Source organism: Castor canadensis, chromosome 9 (assembly GCF_047511655.1).
Source record: "Castor canadensis chromosome 9, mCasCan1.hap1v2, whole genome shotgun sequence".
Classification (NCBI taxonomy): Eukaryota; Metazoa; Chordata; class Mammalia; order Rodentia; family Castoridae; genus Castor; species Castor canadensis.
This window is the reverse complement of record NC_133394.1, coordinates 40,484,734-40,507,083: the sequence shown is the minus strand read 5'-3', so window position 1 is coordinate 40,507,083 and position 22,350 is coordinate 40,484,734. Positions and strand designations below refer to the sequence as shown.

The 22,350-nt window shown below is 35.2% G+C and overlaps 1 protein-coding gene across 1 annotated transcript in view; it reads left to right on the top strand.

Moving 5' to 3' along the window:
- Dkk2 (dickkopf WNT signaling pathway inhibitor 2) overlaps positions 1-22,350 on the top strand; it is a 97,662-nt gene that overhangs the window by 1,154 nt on the left and 74,158 nt on the right. The window lies entirely within an intron of this gene.

Genomic DNA, 22,350 nt, shown 5'->3' with positions numbered 1-22,350 from the left:
TGTTTCACCTTTGCTTTGGGACGTGGGCACGTATTAAGATCTAGTGTGTCTCCTTCAGGAAAGTGGCCAGAGTGGTCCTTCCATGTAGCATGGAGATGCAACTGATGAAAACGTGCAGCTAACACATAGCGACTATGACGTGAGAAGCATCGCTCCAAGAGCTTCTCGTGTTCACTGGTTTAATCTTCACAATTCCGTAAGACAGGCGCTGTTGCTTTTCCATCCCCAAATGAAGTAGTTGGGTCGTAGATCAAGGATTTGCATAAGGCACACGTCTAGAGTATCGGTGACAAAGCGGAATTTCTCCAGAGTCCAGGTCCTGGGCGCGCACTACATTTTTACAACCTGGAGCGGGGATTTACCCCATTTCAGGCTCTCCTTCTCTCCCAACCGCTTTCTACAGGCACAAACCATCTGCAGTAGATGCGCGGTTCTCACTCCTGTAGAACTGTAAATAAATCATCTGGGAGGAAGAAAATGATGAGGTGACAAGGACAGCGGTTTAGGCGCCGGCGATTTAGAAAGGACACCGGAGGCGGTTTTGCTAGAGGGAACTTCCCGCGGGTCTCAGTGTCACACGGACAGATAGATTGACAGTTTCTTGCAAACAGTTTCACAGACACACACTGAGACCGGAGCGCGCACGAAGGGCACCAATTGTGGTCCGCCAGCGCACAGCGGCCAGGAGAGGGGGCTCTGTGGGCACTGGGAACCATGACAGCTCCACCTTCCGCTCCTTTTATGGGAAGCCAAAACCGAAAGCCAGTTTGCCAAACAGCTCACGTACCTCGCGCAAGTGTTAACCCCCGGCGGCGGGCCATACCCGGCAGGTCGCCGTACCCAATAGGTCTGGGTTTCCGTCTCTCTTTAGAATTGCTAAGGCTGCGTGAGGCTCTGCGAGCTGTGTCCGCCGCCGCTACCCACTGCAAAGAGGAGAACGCAGGGTGACGGTTGACAGCCAGAGCCAGTCTAAGAGGGAGTCTACAGGCCCTAGCTTGGCCCCCTACTGCCCTCTCACGGGGACAGTTTTGGTCATTTTGCATTTGGAGAATGATTCCCAGGGTTTTGAAATGCCAAACATTTCAACTATTCTCTCAATGGATCACAAAGTCTGCATCACAGGATTTTTTTTTTAAGAGCGCACGGAAAATAAGAAGCTATGCAAATGGATTCATGTGTGTACACACATAGCCTTTGAACATCCTTACAAGCACTGGCATGCCTCCGCACTTAGACAACCACTCTCAGCCCCTTTCCCTTTTCCTGGGAGGCACCTTGACATTTTCAACAGGGATCAATTCAACAGTCTCTTAGAAATCCCTCATGAGATGGGGCAAGGGTTAGAAACAATACATACCCTTAATCGCAGAGAACTTCTTCAACGCTACTGACCTATAACTCCACGTTAGTAGTTTAAGAGAGCTCAATGTGTAGTTCCTTCAAGGACAGAGGGACCCAAAATCTTTTGAGATTCCCCTAGATTCTAACTCTATTCTCAGTTTCCTAAAGTGCTTTGTGACACATTCCAGAATTTAGCTTATCTTTTAGGTTTTGATAATAAATAAATAGTTACAAATTTTGTAAATTTATTTGGTCATTTCTATAAGTATCTATTTAATTGTACTGCGACTCTACTTGCACCTCCTCAAATTGAAGATTTATTTTTTACAAATAAGTTAAAATTATGATATGCCTTCCATAACTAAGTTCTATGAAATATATTGCATTATGTGTATGTAGCCATAATTAACAGATCCTGAAAATTTGACATTTGGTTTGTGAGACAATTGTAACATTTTGGAATTAATGACAAAACAAATCAAAATGTTGGGTTGAATACCAGAAGAATAGCTGGTAAGTGGGAGGACTGTGTTTTGTGTACTCTAACTTTTCATTTGTCAAACAGGATCTAAAATGTATACTTTATGAAGAAGCAAACAGAAAGCCTCCATCTTTGAAACACAAATTCTTTGAATATTTATTAATCTGTGTTCTTTACTCCACTAGTTATGTGGTCACCAAAATTTTTAGTATTCTTATTTTCAAAATGAGATGAAAATTAGAAAGACATCTCAAAAGGGATTATGCCACTTTTGTAGAGAAATTTCTAGAATTGAAATGTAGCTACATGGAACTTTTATCCATCATAATAGTAAAACATGGTTGAAAAGACTGGAAACAAAGTGTCAAGTGACCAACTAGATAATTATATAATGCCATCCTAGGCTTAATGTGTTTGATTTCCCTCCACCCACTTTCCATGAATGAGAATGTTGAAGCACATGCCTTTCAGAGATAAAAGAATTAAGGAATTCTAGGATACAAATTTAGATTACAAATTTAGTCTATGATCTCCTTTGTCTTAAATGTAAATTTAAAATTATCTATTTTACTTTCTCAGGATAGAGAATTAAAATAAAAATTTGTTGTCATGGCAGAAGAGATTATTGAAGAAATTTAATAATCCATTAATCCACATAAATCAAAATGAGACTAAATGGACTCCCAGGCTTTCTTGATTCACTGTTGGCCTGGTTTTCTATGAAGAGCAACACTGGTAAGAGAAGCAATTCTTGTTCCATTCACAGAGTGGATTATTTGCAGATTACTCTTAGAAAATGTACCCTTAAATTTTAAGGCAAATTTCATAATTTAGAATGTGCAGAGAGAAAGCATGCTATCTATGCTTAGCATATTTTCAGGTGTTACAATTTGCTTTCTTTGGTTTGCTTTCAAAGACACAACTATACATTATGATGGAAACTGGTTGGTACAGAATTAGCAAAATTGATTTTGCTGAATTATTCATATGAATTTTTAGTTTGACTTTTCATTTGCAGCTATTGCTAGTGGGTCTTAAAAGGTAGTGTATGTGTGAATGAGTACAAGATAAATTGCAGGACTGTTACTAATATGTAACATTTATATGTTTCAATGTTTATATATTTTAGTTCCTCAGGAGAGTAGTTCATACTTTTAAAATCAAAAGTAATTTTAGATATAATGTTCAATATCACGTGAATAAATATATTCTGATTAAATATGCTGTCGCTTGACATTGCCTGTGGAGTTGCAGTATCAAATTTTATGGGCCACCTCCGAAACAAGTTTTAAAAAAGATCCAAGCAATTACAAATCATTTTACTTGTACAATTCACAACTTTTTTGTGTGTACGTTAATGAAAACGAAAAGACTTCTGAATTAGTGTTTATAAGAGCTTCTTTTATTTTTTTCACACTTTGTCTTACTGAGACTAACAGATGAATGTAATTTGAATGCAGGGCTGAAGTATTTTGAAATTCTTTTAAAAGCGATGACAGCAACAGTGACAAATAATTATATTCTTAATATATATAAGCTTTTTGACATGTGTCTCTCAAGAGAACCTGAAACTAGTTTAATGTAAATTCAGTCCATGATTTTCTAATATAATGTGGACACTTGAAGGACAGTAACTTAGATGAATTTCTGTTCTGAGAAAATAATTCTTGAAATACAGTGAAACAGAACTTAAAGGAGTTGGTTAGAGATCATTAATCTACAAATATTAAAATGTTTGCAGATTGTGCTTTCTTTAATAAGAATGCTGTATATGCTTGCACACACAAGCATTTATGACAGTGATCACTGAAGCAAACTATATACTCTAGTTTTTGTAGGTGTTCTCTTCTCTTTCTGAAATTATGTGACCTTTTTATTTATTTATTTTTTTAACCCCAGCCCAACTTCCCTTTGTTACAGAGTAAATAACCTGCTAATCCTCTCTAGATATCAACTAACACTAAAAGCAAATCATTTTTAAGGTTAAAATTTCCAAAATAATTTAAAAATTTTTGAAGCAGTCTACATTAAGATCCCTCTTCTTAAACCTATGATTTACAATGACTTTGATAATTGATACAAGAAGAAGGTTACTTTGTAGACAGCAAGAAAAGCATTTTAATGCTAATCTAAGTATGAGCATCCATCATTTTATTTTTGTGCTAGACTGAAGAGACCAAGAGGACAAGGTGACTTAAACTCACTCCAGCTGTGACTCCGACCCTGCCATAGGTTTCTTTAGTATTCTCCAAAACACAAACTTCTGTCCTCTTTTCCTTCCCAGAGTAATGCAAGTCTATAATTTTTAAAGATACAACAATGTCACAGAAAGGTCACTGACATATTCTGTTATAGGAGATTATTGGCACTTACTCTTCCTTTCTCTGTGTAATTAGTTTAAATGTACACTATTAAATCACCTGTGAAGTCTTAGCAGAAATTTGTAATACTTAGTATATTTACCAGTTTAGATCAGTCTTTTATGGCTATTCATTTTTTTGATATTGAGGTAACAGCAAAATGATTTGCAATCCTATTTCTGCCTGTGACTCCCTGACAGATGGTTATAGTTGTTTTACATCATTTTACCTCTAGTCGCTTGTATTCAAGTGAGATAAACCTGGTTCTAGTCATTTATGTGATATTTGTGACTGCATGAGCCTTTTACTTTTTAAAAGAAATCTGAAGTGAAAGTCAAAAAGAACTAAGACAAACAATAATTAAAGATAAATAATAATTAATGCTTTTGTATTCTGTAGCATCGTGTTAAGATTATACAGAAAAATTAAATAGGGAATACACAATGAAAATTTAGTATTACTATTTTAGGTAAGCAGAGGTCAATTCTTTTTATCCTAGATCTACTCTTGCCAGGAACTAAAACAGGACACCATATTTTCTCTAATTGTTAGTTTTGTTAGGACAAATCTAAACCATTTTCTCAAATAAAGAGGTCAATTGATCTAAAATTTGGGAGTTTTTTAAAAATAGGAACATCTGTCCTCAGGAAGAAAAGTCACCATCCAAATATTTAAAATAGTGACTTTCCAATGTGTGTCTCATGCTGACAACTTTGGGTCACTGCCCACTTTGGGTTCAAACAAATGACAGGAAGGCCATGAATGACACTAACATCTAATCAGGTGTCCTCTTGAAGAGTTTGTCCCATAAATTATTTTCTGCATAATGGTAAATTGAGCCAGACAAACCTTTAGGACTAGAGATTTCAGTATCGTTGAAATCATTGTGTTTTAACTCAGATAATTAATTTATGTAGCACTAAAACCAGAATTGCTCTTCTAACTTTTCCCACAAACTTTGAACCTTTAGAACAGATTATATTTGTGGGTTCTTAACACCAGCTTAGATTTATTTGTGGTCTACAGATTATAAACACAGAAATAAAATCAGCAAAACCACAAAAGTTGTGAATTTTGAAAAGAATGCTACTCATCTGTCTCACATAGTCAAATAAAGGGACATAATTATCGTTTAAACATTTAGCAGTATCTCATTTGTTTATTAATGCATTATAATTTGGTATACATAATAGCTTAGATTATTTCATAATCATACATATGTATACTGACCACATCTTGTCTAAAAAATGAGTGAATAAATACGTTAAATGGCAAAATTAATCAAAGCATCACAATTATGGGAAGTGACTTCTCAACGTGGTCTATCCACTAAACTCATCCTAAGAGATCTTTGCTTTCCATATTGTGCTTTATCATGTGGAATAAGATAAAGCACATGTTCTTCCTTCTGGGGATTGAAAGAATTGAGTGATCTTCAGATATATTATCTCCTTAAACAAGGTTGCAAATAGGTATGGTGCACATTAAATTATAATAAGAGTTTCCATTGATTGATCATCCACTGTATGGCAGACATGATTCCAAATGCTCTGCTTGCATTAACTCTTTTGATCTTCTAGGAAGCCTTTTGAAGGTAATCCTAATATTACCCTTATTATTATAAATGATGAAATAGTTGATAAATAATGAAAATATTAACTTTCCTGAGACACAAAGAGGTTATGCAATTCATACAGTTCACATCGTAGTAAATGAAGAAAGCAAAAGTCCAAAGCTAAGTGATCTAATGTTTGAACCTGTATATTTAACCACCAGGCTGTGCTGCTACAATACGCGAGCTTATTCTGGATTTAAGAAGGAACATGGGATTTTCTTTTATTGTTTTCTCTTATATGTTATAATGACATGGGTTTAACCCTAGCTTCATTACAAAATCCAAACAAAATTCATAACAAAATCCAAACCCTTGATTGTTGCCAACAATGCTGACATGCTAACATGCTTTGCATGTTAGTATGTCATGGATACAGAGGCAGACGGCATTGCTGTATATCATTTTCTTCACTGCCTCTACTTGCCTCCATGCCAGGGAACTTCAAGAAAAACACACACCACTCTTTTCCCATCAAAATATGGCATTGGCCTTACTTTGTGTCACTGGGAATGCTGTTGAATAAATCTTATTTTCTCTTTTTGTTTCTCTTATGCCAACAACACATTCCTCTCTACTCACGTCCCTGAATCTGAGGACTACAGGGCTTCTACTGGGTTCAGCTTACATTGCTTATACCTCCATCACATATGGGGGAAATGGTCCCATATTGCAGCTTGCTATTGCTTTTGTATTTTCCCTAGCTTTGTCCTCTCCTAGTTACCTTTTAGAGCATCAGATGGTCTGTGTCAGTATTTTGGAATTACAGTTTCCTAACAGGTTTCAAAGTCCAGCACACTAGTGACCAGCCTAATGTCTTTGGGAAAGTCACTTAGTGTCTCTTGCCCCCGCGCCCTCCCACTTCTTTTTTTAAATCTGTGAAATAAGTATCACAATACCAACCAAATAATTGTAGTATCACTCACTGGGTGATAGTGAGAATCCTGTGAGCTAACATATCTAAAAGGTCTTGGAGAGAAAAGGGCATTTATTTTTTGTTGTGATGTCATCGCCGATGCCATGGCAGAAATAAGTAAAGTCAAGTGCTAGTACACCAAATAAGAAGTGGCTGTTTAATCTTCCCTAGCAAGTCAGACAACGGTGACTAAACTGGTGCATATGATGTGCTGAAGGAGACGAATGAACTCAATTATGCTAAGTCTAAGAACTATAAAACAAGCAAGACAAAATAAATACACACATACCCTCTGCTGTCACATTCCTCTTATTGAATGTTAACATTAAGAAGAATGGTAAGTCAGTGTTTACTTGTAGAAAATAAATAAGGCAGCACATATTTGAATAATTGGTGAAATTACTGAAAGAACATGGAAGCAAGAGTACCCCAGACTTTAAAAATAAAACCACAGTAAGTAGAAGTCCTAACAACCAAGGCAATATTAGTTGTTAACCACAGGAACTCAAAAAATTTAACAATATGATAGAGTCTGTTGCCAACAGCATTAATCTGATATTGTCCAAAGTAAGATAGGCCTGGCAAAGCCAGAGACTTGACTTTTTCCAGTACATCTGGGCCGGCAAAGCTTGCAGGGATTTGGAAGGCTGACCATCCTCTTTGAGTGTCAGCTGTCTATTCTAGGACTTACAAATTGGAGGCTTGTTATTTCCATCCAATCCCCTATAGTTTCATTTTGAGTTAGTTTTTCATAAATTGGAAATATTTTAATAGTGTTACATCGAGAGTGAAATTCATCTCATGGAAGTATGTGATAAATTTCCTTCAATGTATTAGAAACATATTGTTTGCCAATAAGTGTTTCTGTCTGGTAACAGAAGAAAAACCTTCATCCAAATAGGAGGGCAGAGGGAAAAATTACCATTTAAAATCATTAGATTCAAATAGTGGTTTTCACTTTTTAACTTCATTTTAACTTCATCAGAACCCTTTGAAGTTTGCTTGACAGACATTGTGTTAGTCTCTTGAAAGCTAAAGTCTTTTTTTCCCCAGGACTCATCCTGTGTACTCTGTAGCCTGTTGCCTATTCCTTGTACCTAATTTATTCCTTTCATATTATGCTATTTCTGCTTTCTTCTGTGGTATGTTCTATATTTCTTCCTCTGATTCCTCTATAGCCATCTACTTGTAAATGTGGCTGCATCCTCAGAGTCCTGTTTTATTTCCCTTTTCTGGAATCATTTGCCATATATTCAGATATCTACCTTTAGATTGACAAACTCCTGAGTTCCATTTCTTGCCCCAAAGTTTGGAAAACATGCCAGAAACAACAGCAGCAAAACAAACAAGCAAACAAAAGGAAAAGCAAACCTTTTATGTCTAACCTCAGAATCTCAGGACCCAGGCAACTCTTTATGACTTTTCATAACTAGCAAAAAGCCTTGCAGATTAATGCAGACCCTAAGAATCAAGACTGATTGCTCAGAATTCTTCCATGCTCTGTTCTGTTTCATCATTCACTTGTGATGAAAGAAAGCTGTGCAGGTTTCTGTCAAGACAGGTGCTTTGTGTTTTTGTTAACCCTATTTATTTGAAAGCTTGGGGTTTAAAAGGCCTTTGGCTTTTTTCTTTCCTCTAGTATATATCTGTTGTTAAAGACATTTGTGTCTGATTAGGATGTGCAAGCAACTCCAATTTATGCTCATAAAATGTTACATTTTGGAAAATATACATACATATTTTTAAATACACACGATATTTATTTCCATACCTTGGAATATATGCTAAAGTATTTTTTTTGCTATCTCCTAAATGATTGTCTGTTAATTTTCAATATAAAAAAGCCCCTTAACATTTACTTTCAACTTGATAGACTCTTTAAAAATGCTGGAAAATTAGGGCCAGGCATAGTGGCTGCATGCTTGCAATATATGATACTAAGCGGCAAGGTGGTCCACGGTTAGCCGGTCCACGGCTAGCCCTGGCAAAAGCTTGAGATCCTATTTGAAAAACAAAATAAAAGCAAAAGAACTGGGACATGACTTAAGTAGTAGAGTGCTTGCTTCATAAGGCCCTGAATTCAACCTCTAGTACTGCCAATAAATAAATAAAAATGCTGAAATATTTAATAACCAAGTAAGAATTCTTCACATGTTTAATCATTATTATTCAAGATGGAGAGCTTTTTGAAGGACCAAGATGAACTTTTATTATCCAAATGTTTCTAGAACTTGCCCAACAGACCATGATAGGACATAGTTATACCAGGAGACATATTGGAAATCTCCTAATTTAACTTGCTTATTGTACACTTAGGGAATGTGGCTGAGGCATGTTTCATGACCTTCCCACTGTACTACAGATAACTCTTAAGAAAAAGAAACTATTGCTGGAACTTGGATACTCCTACACCTAATACAAAGACTTTCAAATAACCGAAAGCAATGCTTTCTGGAAATCTGTACTAACAGAGTTCAATTAGTGCAAGAATTCTGTTGTCTTCAGTTGATCAAAAAGTTGATAGGAGATAAATTATACATAGAGCTCTTCTTCAGTTGTAAGCTTATACATGCTCAAATATATATCAAAGATTACAATATCATGATGACAATAGCGTCAGGGGGTTTGAAACAACATTAATGAAGGGCTGTGTTGTCCTTGCTCATTTGTTCAGTCCTGATACTGTGACATTGTGATTAGCAAGAAGCCTGGCTGAGCATGCACTGGAATGACAGGAGACATAAAGGAAGTCAGGAAAGCAATGGTGGCTGTGGAGAGCACAGATTGCTTGACCTTGGTCCAAGCTTTACTAGGATAGAGGCCAATGGCCTTAAAACTTTCCTGCCAAAGACAGAACTATATTTTACATTGCTATCCAGTTCTAACCCCCACATTCACACTCCTGAAAAAGGTTTAAAAAATACTCTTACAATGGGCAGTGCAACATATCATTTTTAAATTTTATATTTTATTCCTTTTATTCTGCTTCTGATATTCTTTTCTCTTCTTCCCTCAAAATGCTGGTCATGACTCCTTGCATTATTTGATCCATATCTGTGATTTGAATAATGCTGACCCAATAGGCCACTGTCCTTGCTCTGTAGGGAGCTCAGAGCAAGCTTGGAGGTCAGCATAGTCTTAGGAAGACTGTGGCAATCAGCCCTGGTGAGGGATGTTGGAGGCACACAGGCCTTCATGGAGAGATGCATCCATCTTACACTGTCCCTCTTACAACTCTCTGTCAGCCATTGGCACATGGTGGACCTCTTCCCCTGATGCTTAACCTAGTTTTCTCTCTTCACTACTGAAGTACATGAATAATACATATGAAGCATTTGATATTTTGATGTTTTGGGCATGTTTAATCTGAATTTGTTACCCCACATTAGTATTATTCCCTCTGAGCATAAGTCATCTGTACCACCATGTTTTGTTTCTAAGAATTTTTTGTTAAAGATGGGTGCAATTTCTACATAGGGCAGCAGGTAAACCCAAGGGAATAGTAGATATAAATTCATCACACCTGTTTAGCCAATTTTTTTAATATGCTGGACAATGAGGAAACTGTTTAACACCTTTAACCCATAGTTTCCTCATCAGTACTGTTTTTCATAGTTGTAATTATTTTTTCTTGTCTCTTTCAAACTGTAAAACATTACTTCTTTGCATTAACATCATTAAAAGCTGTTTTAGCAAAAACAAATTTAAGACCTTTGCACCCTGATTTTATGAGTGCCAAATCTGAATTAGATTGACTCAATGCAAGAATAATTTTTTATTATGAAATTATAAATACAGTAAATTTAGTTCCCATTTTGGTAAATTTACCCTTTTTTGTGGCAGTACTGGTGTTTGAACTCAGGGCCTCATGCTTGCTAGGCAGGTGAGTCCACTCCACCAGCTTGCTACCATTTGAGCCACTCTGCCAGCAAGAGTTACCTTTTTTGAAAAAAAATATAGGCAGAAAGATTGAAAGTGGAAGTGATATTTGCTTTCTTTTTGCCTATTTGTTTTGATTTTCTTAAAAAAGTCTGTATCATAGTAATAGTTTCACATTTCTGATGGAAACTTAATTGGTTTTATTCTTGCATGAAGTAAACAACTCTCTTGACTGCTATCAGAATATCCTGACTATGCTATTTAAGAAGAACCCCTGCCTTTTCTTTCTATTATACCTCGAATATGCTGCTTTTTATACATTTCAAATATATTCTGCAAAAGCACAATAAGGTACTCAGTAATAGAAAACAGTGTATTTTTGCAGTTTTAAAACTAAACTTGAAGATCCTATTTTGGACACATTATAGTTACAGGGTTTTCTGATGGATGAAGTTCAGAGAAATAAGCAATTATAAAGCCAAGTTTTATTGGTGTGTAACCAAATAGAGCTGGCACAGAAGAAATGCAGTTTATCAAGAAAGTGGGTATTTTTCAAAGCTGTTGAAAAGATATTACTATATTGCTAAGCAGCAATTTCCTATCCAACAGCATAATAACTGTGCAGGAATCTCAGAGTGTCCATAAACCTCCTCTCCTCTGCCCTTCTCAATTTCTCCACAATTTACAATTTGCATTTGTGTAATGTATTGGTTACACTTGATGAAGCAATATTGATGCATTATTATTATTATTAACTAAAGTACACAATTTGTATTAGAGTTCACGCTCTGTGTTGTACATCTATGAATTTTGGCAAATGTCTCAAAACTTGCATCCACTATTATAGCATCATACAAAGTAGTTGCACTGCCCTAAAAGTCCTCTGTGTGTCCCTTATTCATCTCCTCTTTCTCCTCAACTTCTTGTAACCACAGGTCATTTTGTTGTCTGTCTTTTCTGACATGTTGCAGAGTTAGAGTTAGATAGTAGGCTGCCCTTTCCAATTGACTTTTTAAAAATCTACATAGCAATATGCATTTCAGGTTCCCCCTGTCTTCTCGTGGTGATTCTGTTTTTAGGCTAAAAGTACTTTCCAAAGTAAATGAACAATCTTAATTTAGCAAGCTCTGAACATAATATTTGACTTCTAGTTCCCTTGGTAAATGAGAAAAAGTAATGAATTTTATAAGCATGATTATTATTCTTTAATAAAATGAGGAAAACTTGATATAGTCTATGGAAAAACTACAACATGGGGACTACAGTGGTGAATGTAAAGCAAAGTATTATAGTTTATTAGTTATGTGATTAGATTCTTAGGAAAATGTCTATGTAGCTATGTTCTTAGTGGTAACATCCACTTGGACACCTGCAAGACAACTCAAATTGAATATGTTCAAAACTAAACTTCGTACTTACTCATCTGAAACTTGCTTCCCCTATTATGCTCCTTGCAAAAGTCATTAGCATCATTATTCAACCATTTGTCCAATCTAGAAACATTCTAGTCTTTTTATCCCGTCTTCAAAGCAATTCTTCTCTAACTTATAGGATTCTACTTCCTTAATTGCTTACTTCTTAGGTATATTAGTCATCAAACATTTATTAGACACATATACTTTCTGGGTCATTGGTATATTTAACAATGAAACAAGTGTAGCATACTTGAGGAATCCAGTGGAAATGGTGAGATGGAAAGAGGCTCTCAGAAATTGTCCAGTTCATGCTTCTATTTCCAGTTCAGTATTGGAGCTAGACAACTTGATGAGGTTTTTTTAATAAGAATTTCTAAAGATGAACACTTACTGCATATCTTAGTTATCTAGCTAACTTTATGTTAAAATTAAGAACTTTCTGCTATTATAAATGAATGACACACCCATAACAAAAAGCTGGATATGAATCTCTGTGCAAAAACACTTCCTAATTAACAGAAAATGCAATCAAGTTATTTTAGTCTTCCTTGACAGATTGATGGACAGTAAGGACGAACTGTGGGAATAAGACTGTCTCCATAAACAATCATGAGACGATCTGCTTATGCTGGACACAATGCAATAAACAAGTGAATCTTCTTTTAATTTTCCAAATAGTTTAGCAGGAATAAAAATTTGAATGTTTTCCTTTATATATACCTCACTGCTTTCAATGGAAGTATGATTCTAATTCTATAATTTACAAAGCATCATTAAATTAAAGAACCATCAGTGGGAAGAGGCAGGCTTACAAGGAATTAGAAATATGGGAAGAAATAACTAAGATGGCGTGTAGTCATCCATGACCTCACGATTGATTGATGGAAGGAGTTTCAAGATCTTAACACTGGTAGGCATAGGAATAGAATATGTGATAAAAAAAAAAAGAAATTTGACAGGTTTAAGTTTAAAACCTTGACATAGATTTTTAAAATAAACACAGTCATATATTATTTTTCCAAGTTAGTCACTGCAAAAGTATCATTCCTTTTATATATGTCTAGAGCAGACCATTGTTTTGAAACTTACTTCAAAAGTAATTTACATCTTTATTTCTTTTAGACCATAACTGTCCATAAACAATATTGTGCATACTGACTAATATATCACATTCAAAATTCTTGGTTTTGAGTGGGTTTTTGTTGTTTTCATGAGTAAATACCCCACAGAAGGATGTAAAATAAATATGTGGTTGTTTCTGAAAACAATTCCAAAAAGTTCTAGAGAATATTCTGAATCAAGGCAGTATAGTGAATATAATTGTGAACCTTTCAGTGTCAGTTACTTTAAGGTGGAAACCCTCCATTGGGTTTATAAAGTTTTAAAATTAAAAAACAATTTTTCTATGATTATTTTGCCATCAGATCTTCTCCATTGGAAGAACCTAGTCAGAATTTATGTAAGATAGGTCTGATAGAGAGAATCACCATGTTTCAGAAGCAGTTAATGAGTGTAGGCTAGCAGTATGTTAATTCCCCATCCCAGGCCCACTCTTTTCCTAAAAGAAGAGGCAGGAAAAAATCATGACCAGTACAATTCCCTGGAGTCCAATCTGGTGACACACATCACTTCATGTGTGACTTGTTAGTTAAGATGCGTGCACTGAGACAAAAAAATTGCCTGTCAAAAGTTATTTTTTAAATATAAGCATATCCTATTAAAATTTGGAGAAAGACTAAACTTCTTAACTTAGTAAAAAATGTTTTTGCAATTGTTCAAATTAATACAATGCTTTCAAAATGCTCTTTGTAAATCCTTCTAAACTTCCTTGCTCGCCTGTTTGCCCTGTTGCTATCTTCCCAACACTCTTCAGAAGGAAATGGCTTTTTAACAAGAAAAATCTTGAAATTATGCTTCTGAGGGGGTCCTTGGCCACAGCAGCTGCAAGGCATTGTAACTAAATTTTAGTCTCTGTTGGTTATTGTTAAAAACACAAGTGGCCAATGCTCAGGTCTTATGCCACAACCACCCAGTGGTTGATGATAAATTGAATTGGATTGTGTACTGTGAGTTTTCTTTAAAATTGAAATATAAGCTTATTTACATATAAGCTTTCAGCACAAAAGAGCAACTATATTTGATGACCCTCAGCTTACAAAATTGAGACCAAAAAATATAACATTGGTCCTTAGTAGACATCAGTATAGACTAGTAGCCCGACCACATTACTAATTCTATTTTGTACAAAAGTCCACTTCTGATAGAGTAAGAGACTAACTGGAGAGGATCTTGTGATGGTGGAACTGAGGTGTCCTGGATATTCAAGGAGTATTTACAATAGGGCACCCACCAAGGGAGCATGGCCAAGGTGATGAGCAAATGATTGATTTCAAATCTGTGCTATCAGATTTAAGAGTCGAAAGTGCCAGTAGTAATCATCACAGTGGAACTGAATGTAAGGGTGGAAGGAGTGATATTCAGCAGTTCAGATGCATGAAATGGAAAGGAAGAGGTAACTGACAGCTATTTGTGACTCAGTCACACACAAAATCAAATAGGATAAAACAAACTATAATAATTGTTTACTCATGGATAATGCAATCTGACATTCAACATGGTTTCACTACATTTCTCCTACATATTCAAAGTAATATCCTACATTGTTGCATGTAGGATATTATTGTTATTGTATATTGAAGCAACACCTTATCTTTCTTCTAGAAGATAAGGACACCTAACCTTTATTGAGCATCTACTTTTTGCCAGGATTTTAAAAGATCTCAATCTCTCAAAACCCTATGAGCTTAAATATTTGAGAAAGACAATTTAAAAAGATGGTTTTAAAAAAGTGACCATGGTGGTTACAAGCAAGTTCAAGAATTGGTGTCATTGGTCCCACGATAGCTTGGCCTCACACTTATTTTTAATATGAGATAGTTTTGCTTTGCTGAACTAAGTGAAGAGATCACTTAAGTTTGTTATTTGTTTCCATAAAAGTGAATACAATTGTTATCCCTATATCGGAGCTTTATTGTGATTTGTTTTAGGGGTTAAAAACTTTATAGAATTGTGCCTGTAAACCTTGGAAGCATTGTCAAAGTCTTCTCATCTACATATAGGAAATCTGGAGGGGTGCAGGTTATAAGTCTGTAGCAAAAGTAAAATAAACAGACAAACATAACAAAACAAACCTCCTCCCCCAGAATACCACTTACAAAAAACTTTTTAAATACCAATAATTACTATTAATACCCTGAAGACAGATTGCTAAAATGAGACAAAGTTTGTGGACAATCAAGAAGACTAAAATTAAAAAAAGTGAGTGTTAGATATCAGTTTTTGAGTAAGGAAAAAGGCAATTAAAACTAATTGTTCTGTAGAGTCTGGACTGACTGCCATATTTTCTCAGACCAGATTTTCACTGATCAGGAAGTGAAAGTGTGGGTCCCATATCTGCTAGTGTTTTAGAAGAGCTAGGGAAAAGAGAGAGAGAGAGACAGAGTTCCTTGCTGGCCTGATTGTTGCAAACCCAGCATAGGAACATCGAGCATTTTTGGAATGTGCACATGCTTAACACCTGGAATTTTCTGAGACTTACAGTCATACTTCATCAGTCACCAGAGTGAAAAGCCAAATGCCGATCTAAAGGAGAACTTCTGAGGCAATTCTTCTGGAGCTCACAATATACCCTACTTGTCATCTCTCAGACATAAGCCTTTAATCCCTTCTTCCTAAAATTGTTTATTTTAAAATGTGAGAAAGTTTAAGGATGTCACAGGCGAGCTGTGAGCTTTCTCTTTAAAGAATCCCATCCTTCAAACCCATCTTCAGCAAGGAAAGTGGCATTTCATGTGCTGAGCAGATGGTGTTTTGCAGCACTGGCCAGCCCTCCAGTGCAGCTGGGCCGATCTGGCACACAGGTGTCCTGATCTGGACCTTCTTGAAATTCTGACACCACACTCTCCTCCATTGAGAAGTATGACTTGGCTATGCTATTTTCCAGTGACAACAGATATACTGCCCTAACCATAAAAGCCCCAACCAAGGTGATAACATAGCCCTCTGACTCAGATGAAGTTGAGACTGAAGCTGGATGGTTTGCTGTAAGAGTTGGGGCCAACTTTTTGGTTTTGATTTCCTCTCTTGTATTGTGTATTGTCATTCATTCCTCCTCCCTTCTCTCTCAGAATGTTGGGTGCTTCTCGAAAGTGTGGGAATGTTCCAGGGAGGGGAACAATGTTGTAGTAATCAAACAAAGAAGCAAACAAACAGGCAAAGCTAAAATTGTACTGAATGCGTGGATTTTCTATTCATTGGTAAATATCAAGCAACCATATGCTAAAGTTAAGGGGTCTTCAAACTTAAAATTAGGTTTATTGTTTAATGAGGAAAATGGTATACATTCATTACACTTTTCACAGCACTTGACAAAACTGCTGTGAAAGTAGATCTGAAAAATGTAGGAAACAAAGAAGAGACTTAGTTGCTGTTCCTTCTACATAATTTTTTTTACATAATAATTTCAGTCTCACCAAAATATTTCCCAATGTCAGAGCCCAGATGTTTTGAAATTTGTTTTTTTTTTTTAAAGAAAGCAATATTTAAGAACGTTCCCATTCCTTTCCATCTTAGTAACAGCTGCTTCTAACAAGTGCTTATAATGAGTATGGCCAAATAGGAAAACAAGATGGAAATGTTCGAGGAGAGTAGATTGTGCTTTTGCTCTGTCTCTATCTCTCTCTTCCACAAGAACTCAAATTTGAAAATTGCATTTCACTTACTAAAGTCTATCCATCTTCATTCAAGCATGTCCTACAAAATTGATTGGCTCTGCCTTTAGATGAACAGATATTACTCAACTCAACAGGAAATTAAAAGTTTATCACCTCAAAGTCATTTTATCCCACCATTGCTATTATTCTAAAATAAATCAGATAACATTGAAGAGAGATTCTTATTTCCAAAAAGTGAAGGTTTACTCTATAGAATGATAAAATTGATATTGACTCTGGAACACAGAGTTCTCTACCAAAAGGCTTGCATTCTTCTGTAGCTTTTCTCTTTGCTTTACAAACATATTCAGCCCCTTAGGAAAGGCCTTTGGCTAAGAGGTTAGCTAAGTCCCTTTGCTCTATCTTTAAAATATATCTTTAAGTCAAAAAAGACATCCTATGAAGATATAACTTCATAGTAGTTCACGAGAAAAGCACAGGAATTTCAATTAGAAAGAACAGGATGCGCATAGGGCAAAGCAGACCTTTCTGAGAAAAGAAACAGAACTCATGTAAATGTGAGAGACTTCTTTATTTTACAGTCTAGGATCTGCTTTATTGTGTACATTTGGAACATTAAAAAATGGTATTCTAGAAACCAATTAAATCATCAAGTCTGCAACTGCCAGGGCAGAAAACATTACTAAGATAGCATTTGTTAACTATCCCCCGTAACAAGAAAAAAACGTAGTGCCTGTTCTTTGCTAGTGGGAATGGGAATCTCCAAACACTTTGTTAGTGACCGGGCAAAATCAAAACCAATACATTAATAGCTTTCTTTATATTTCTTAATTGTTTTCACTTTTTCTGGTTTTTTTTTTTTTAGTTTCTCTGTACCATATACTTAGTAATGGAAGCCAAGCAGACAAGAAGAATTACTTCTTAGATTTTCTATGATGTTGTCTCATGGTCTAATGATGAGATGTGACTGAGCTCCCCCAATCCAGAATTTCAAATGATTTTTCTCTAATTTGACTGACTGGAATGAGCAAACCTTACCTGCTGTTTAGGATTAGGTGAAATAATATCACAGAAGCAGTGTTAGGATATTGTTATCACATCATTTATCATAGGTTCCAATTTTTATCGTGAGTATTGAATTTCTCTTCTTTAATTTTCACTAATATTGTTAATATGATGAATTATCTACCATATGTTACAAAGGCATTTTTTAAAAATGTATTTCACTTAGCAACTAAAAGCCTCTTCTTTTGCCTCACTCTCAGATCATTATGTGATCCCATTTATAGGAATTGGCATTTGTATCTTAAGAGATAAAGAATACAGAGGATATTAATTATCACTATGGCATTAACATTAACCAACAGAAGAGACTAGAAAACCTTAGACATTGATTGAGATATAGATCATCATGGAGGGAAGAAGTTACCATTTACTACATGATGCTGGAAAAATGGGGTATCCATGTAGGAATAAATGATATTGGGATACTACCTTACTTTACAAAATCAATTCCAACTCTTAAAAAAGTAATAAAACTGGCTTATCTAATGCACCATGAAGAAATTTGAAAACTGGGAAGTATATGCAGCATGTAGAGGCAGGCCAAATCTTGCATACAAAAGATCATTGTCCAGAATATTCAACGAATCTTTTTGTATCAGTAAGGACAAAGAGATAAATAATCCTGTAAAAATGGCTGAAATGCATGAAGAAGCATTTGACAGAAGAATAAAATAATGGTCAATACATATTTGACTAGAGACTCAGTCTTATTAGTAGCAAGAGAATGAAAATTAAGATATTGATCTTATAATTTATAATGTTAGGTTCAGAAAATTATGAATATTAACAATAACAAAGCTGGTACAGTGGCTCAAATGGTAGAGCTCCTGGCTAGCAAGCATGAGGCCCTGAGTTCAAGCCCCAGTACCACCAGAGACAATAACAAGTATGTAGGGGAATATGTGGAATTTTAGATTATGGTTCCTGGCAGTTAAGGCACTACAACCACTTAGTAATATCTTATAACTCTGAACACTTGTCTACACTAAGACCTAGCAATTTTCCTAAGAATATAACCCAAGGAATGTTTGAGCATGTGCACATGGAAGAATGACCACAGCAGCACGGCCTGGAAGGTCCGGACAGGAAGCAACTCGAACATTCATTGAGAGAGAATGTCTATAGAAATTGTGGTAGATTAATACCACGAAAGTGTTATGGAAGGTCCAAGTTAAATAAATGAACTATAAGTAGAAGTCAGCTTGAATCAAGATTTGAAATACAGTGACTTATTTTTTTACTTTTGAATAAACAAGCAAGGAAAGATAAATAATATTGGGGATAATGTTCATTTTGGAAGGCATGGGATATGGTGGCATACTAAACAGAGATAAGTTACTGGTACTTTCCTAGTTCTAAGACTGGATGGCAGGTTTGCAGTTGTTAATTGATAACCTAAAATATTTAAATATTTTAAAAGAAATATATAAAGGTAATACAAAAGAAAGATCTAAGAATCTCTGGATAACTTGAGTGTCTTCCACTCAGACAGGGTATCTGAACATGAGAACTAAGAGGCAAATATCTCTGAGCACATCCTGTGAGAAGTACGATGATTTTAAAGCATTTTTAGAAGACATATGTTGGGAATAGCATGATAAACAATATTAGAGAAAGTTGTACAACAGAACTTCGACTTTAAAGTTAAAGATTTTATGAGTTTCCTCCCTGACCACTGATGAATCCCTTTCCCACTCCCACACGTCCCCACCCTCTGATATATGAACTATATATCTCCTTGCTTCCTCAGTATCTCTGGAAACACTATGTTTTGAGTATTTTCTACCTATCCTGGAAACAATTTTCTTTTAGAAAAGCATTTGTGGCTCTCAGAAACATCCTCTTCTGCTAAGCATGTCTCATCTAACTTCCTAGGAAATTGTATAAACATGAAATTACTTATAGTGAGTGAGGAGAACAATGAATTCTAAATTATCAACACTGAAACTGGCATAAATTCTGGTAAAATTTATTTTAACCATATTTACAAATGATGTTTCAAAACAGTAAATGCTGTTAAATCCAGTTGTTCCTTGGGTCCCTTTCTTCTAGAGAGTAGATGATAATTTTTAAAATGTAGTATGATAGGTTGAAATCTATTTAAAACCTATTTAAATGTTCCCATCAATACTATTATGTACGTGAGATATGAAATATTTCAGGACTTTAGATCTGGATGCATTTTTCTTACACATGGAGATTATGACTGAAATGATTTTTGTTATTTATATGGGAAGCTGTATCTAGGTTACAACTTCCTATTGTAAAGATGACCAAGGTAGGCACTGTTGCTTCTTAAGAACAACATAGAAAATTACTTTATCTAATTTATTGAGATACAAAGTTGTCTTATACCCAGTGGTTTTTAAAGTTTGGTTCACACATTCTTGGGCATATCCAAGACCCTTTCAAGAAATCTGAAAGGTGAAAACTGTATTCACTAACAACACTAAGAGGTCTCCTGCTTTTTCTTACTGTGTTGATATTTGTAATAATGGCAAAAGAAAAAATGGTGAGGAGGATTGCTGATGGCTTAGCAGAAATCAAGTTAGTGGTACTCAACTCTGCATTCTGTACATTGTATTCTTTACCAATACACTCATAATAAAAATTTATAAATAAGTATGCTACTATATTATTGATAGAGCAGGATAAGTCAATTTAGTTACATCTTGACTTCTAAGCACATATCATGTAAATATTGTGATGAATAGGAAGCATGTATAAAGCACTTTCACTTTTGCTACATTTCAAATATAATTTTACAATAATTGAGCCATGAGCTGACCTGGTTTTTGAGATGGAGTTACCAGTAACACCATTTCTACATAAAAGAATGACTGACAAACAGGCTGTGGTTTTCTAGACTTGGGTATTTAGCACGTGTTTTTTCAGAAATGAAAAAGGTGAGTCTCTTGCTTTGAAAAAACAACTCACAGTATTTTTTGCTATCTTAAGTTTTGAGATTTCAAGGTCTACATGACTTTCTGAGCCAACATTTTATAAATGAACAATGGGCAATGCTGCAAAGTCATAGTGTGAAGCAGACCAGAGGATTTTACTATTCCAGAGTATGAAATGTTCATTGTTTGGTTTAGGATATCAAATTGCAAATAATCTTTAAGAAACCACCTTCTATTAAATTTTGTTATAGTTACCAGAAAAATAGTTACAATTATATAAAAAAGCTATTAATATATTTCTCCTAGAGGCAGGTGTGGTGTTGCATGCCTGTGATTCTAGCTACTTGGTAGGTGAAGCAGGAGGATCACGAGTACAAGGCCAGCCAAGGCTAAGGTGGTGAGACATTATCTCAAAAACAAACAAACAAATAAAAATGGCTAGGGTGAGTAACTCAAGTGGTAGAGTACTTGCCTAGAAAGTGCAAGGTCCTGGGATAAATCCCAAGTACAGCAAAACAAAAACAACAAGAACAAAACTCCTCTCCTTTTAAACGATATATCTGTGTGAGGTCAAGTTTTCTTTTATCTATTTCAATCAAAATAACATATTACCAGACATTGAATGCAGAAGCATGTAACAGTATCCACTTTTTTCTTTTGTCGGATATTAAAGGGATTTTCAAAAGTATAAAACAATGCTATGCTTCTCACTGCAATTTTGCTTTTGAAAATCAGTTGTCATAAAAATACATCATTTGTGTTAACATATAATGGGGTCATTGTTTTTGATGAATTAATACATAATTGCAATCTTTTTCAGTTTTAATATTTAATAGAGTAACTATGTATCCACACAACAAACAAACAAAAACTCTTTAGAGCCTTCAATAGTTGAAGATTCTACTAGGATCCATAGACTGTCTCAATAGTTTGAGAACAACTTCCTTAGGGAAATTCATGTTCTTTTTTTCAATGGTTAAAATCAAACTAAATAAATACTTTCAGGAGTTTCAGAACTTAGAGTGAGTAAACAGAAGACAACTTGATCTATTCTTCTAGTTTGAGGTTTCTGAAACTTACCTCTTATTAATGTTGGAGCCTACGGTTACTCTTTTAATATTTATTGAGAATCTTTCATGTGACAAGTATTGTCCTAGAACTAGGAATACAGAGAAGAAATGTCCCTGTCTTTTCTAAGAGGGGAAACTTAATTAAATATTGTATTTAACTTAACTTTACAACAGTAAAAGGTTATGTGAAGGCACTGATGGATGTGTATCTAGTAGACAATTTCAATCTAGAAAACAGCAGCAAAAATATTACTATTTCTATTGCCTAATGGCTTTCATATATAGCTGTTTTAATAAAAAGTTAACCTATACTTTGAAAGGGAATCGTTGGACATTTTATGGTTTCAGTTGACAGGGGCATTATCAAGAATCATGGTTGTAATTTAACTAAAAGCAAACTCCAATGGACATCTTAGCATTACTGGTTTCCTACCTTTCAAAGAGGCAGCTTACTGGTAGGTAAATCAAATCATTTAAATGACTTTAAAAAGCTTTTTTTTAAATATAAAAAAATCCAGCTAATTTAAGGCTATAAAGTGACGGTAAATTTCGCAGATGGGAAAATGCTTTGGGAT